Here is a 2,500-nt window from a genome sequence, read left to right as displayed (position 1 = left end):
TCAAAACAATGTACCTACATAATATGCCTGTCAGTTATTTGCATACATGTGCAAACCCTTATTTATGTGTGTGTGATTGTGCATTACACACACACACACACACACACACGTACATGCTCGTACTGCTGCCGTGATGCCTTTGTGTGTGTGTGTGTTTTTGTATACGGATGTTTAAATAAATATATTACATATACACATTGACATTTACATATATGTGTATGTGTCTATGTATTTGTACATGTCTGAAATATCTCTGTCTATATATCTATCCTTCTATCCACCGGCATAACTACACAATCGTGCCCACCTCCCAGCTGGATTTATTTTTGTTAACGAAGTTTTCTAAAACTGCATTTCGAATGGTGTGGCTTACGGTTAGCTTGCATCTTTTAGTCATTTCACTCATTAGACTGCGACCATGCTGGGGCACCATCTTCAAGAATTTTAGTCGAATCAATAGACCCCAGTACATATTTTTCTTTAAGCCTCGTACTTATTTTATCGATATGTTTTGTTAAACCGCTAATTTACGAAGACGTAAACACACGAACACCGGTTGTTGAGTGGTAGTGCGGAACAAACAGAAACACAGACACTAAGACACATCCACACATAGTGATTTAGTGGTTAGATTGTCAGCATCATGATCGTGGGATTGTGGTTTCGATTCCTGGACCGGGCGACGCGTTGTGTTCTTGAGCAAAACACTTCATTTCACGTTGTTCCAGTCCACTCAGCTGGCAAAAATGAGTCACGCTGCGATGGACTGGCGTCCCGTCCAGCTGGGGAACACATACGCCATTGAAACCGGGAAACCGGGCCCGTGAGCCTTGCTAGAACTTTAAAAGGGCGCGAAAAAAATGTATATATATATGTGTGTGTGTGATAGCTTCTTTCAGTTTGTGTCTACCAAATCCTTTCACAAGGCGTTGTTGTGCCCGAGACAATAGTAGAAGACATTTGCCCAAGGTGCCACGCAGTGGGACTGAACCCGGAACCATGTGGTTGGGAAGCATGCTTCGTACCACGCAGCTATGCCTACGCCTATAATATTGGATATTGGAATTTGTTGTGAAGATTTTTACTTGGGTGGGAGAGGAGATGAGAGGATTTTTCCGATTTTTCACGCATCTCGACTTTGTTTCCTCATACGACAATCATGTTGAGTTAAAATAATTTTTGAGGAACAGGAATTCATTAATCCCTTTGTCTGTCCTTCTTTGCCCCCTCTATGTTTAGCCCCCCTGTGAACAATACATATATATATATATATATGGTATACCTGGAAATTTTCTTTTCCTTAAAAGTTATTCATTTAACAAACTCCAAAAAAGGAAAGAAAAAAAAGGCGTATTAGTCCTCTAAATTATTTTGGCAAGTCAGGTGCAGGCATGGCTGTGAGGTAAGAAGTTGCTTCCCAACCACATGGTACCATGTTCAGTCCTACTGCGTGTCATTCTGGCAAGTCTTCCTTTTGTAGGGGGGAAGTCTTTCCATTATTTTTGTTCAACGTAATTCTGTTCCACATCATCGAAGCATATTTGTAAAAAAATGTCATTACAACATCCATTTTACAAAAGCTTTTCAGGAAACGAAGTCGAAAGAAGGAACAGCTGTGTATATCTGTCTATCTTTCTTTCTGTGTATATAATTATACACACACACACACTCATATATATATAAACATGCACACATACGTTTTGGAAAAGTGAAACTTCATAAAATGTTAAGCCGATCTTTTTATTGTTCATCTTATCTTCGGATGCTAATCGTCCGACGATCGATTAGTTGACACTCCATTCCGTGCTCTTTGCTTACAGGTGTCCCCCATACATTTATACACACAGAGGAGTATGTGTCTGTGTATATATGTATACATATTAATTCTTTTATTCTTTTACTTGTGCTCAGTCATTTTGACTGCGGTCATGCTGGAGCACCACCTCTAATCGAACAAATCGACCCACAGGACTTATTCTTTGTTATCCTAGTACTTATTCTATCGGCCCCTCTGCCGAACCGCTAGGTTACGGGGGCGTAAACACACTAATATCAGTTGTCAAGCGATAGTGGGGAGGTGATATATGGACAGAGGTCTCTGTGTACAAACATACATAGTTATGTATATATATATATATATATATATATATATATATATATATATATATATAAGGCGCGTGGTCAAGTGATTGTGGTGTCAATTTTACAATTATATGGTCATTTGCTCAATTCCTGGACCACTCAATGCATTGCGTCCTTGGGAAAAGAACTTCATCTCACGTTACACCAGACTACTCAGCTGAATATAAGCACCAGCCGGCATCTGGTACAGACCCACCTCTCTCTCTCTCTCTCTCTCATTCTCCGTCTGCCACAGTCATCTATGTTCAGCCCGATCAAGTGAGGGATATGCTGAGAGGATATTGATGTCTTCTCGCGACTAAACAGGCACCTGAAACAATTGGCTACAGCACGGTACATGTAACCTATCAATACTCGC

At 40.3% G+C, this 2,500-nt stretch overlaps 1 protein-coding gene across 2 annotated transcripts in view; it reads left to right on the top strand.

Moving 5' to 3' along the window:
* LOC106884262 (matrilin-1) overlaps positions 1–2,500 on the top strand; it is a 134,673-nt gene that overhangs the window by 807 nt on the left and 131,366 nt on the right. The gene's annotated exons all lie outside the window — the stretch shown is intronic.

The sequence above is a fragment of the Octopus bimaculoides genome, chromosome 16 (genome assembly GCF_046866305.1).
Source record: "Octopus bimaculoides isolate indiv1 chromosome 16, ASM4686630v1, whole genome shotgun sequence".
NCBI lineage: Eukaryota > Metazoa > Mollusca > Cephalopoda > Octopoda > Octopodidae > Octopus > Octopus bimaculoides.
The sequence above is the reverse complement of the archived record's forward strand: the minus strand, read 5'-3'. Positions and strand labels throughout refer to the sequence as shown.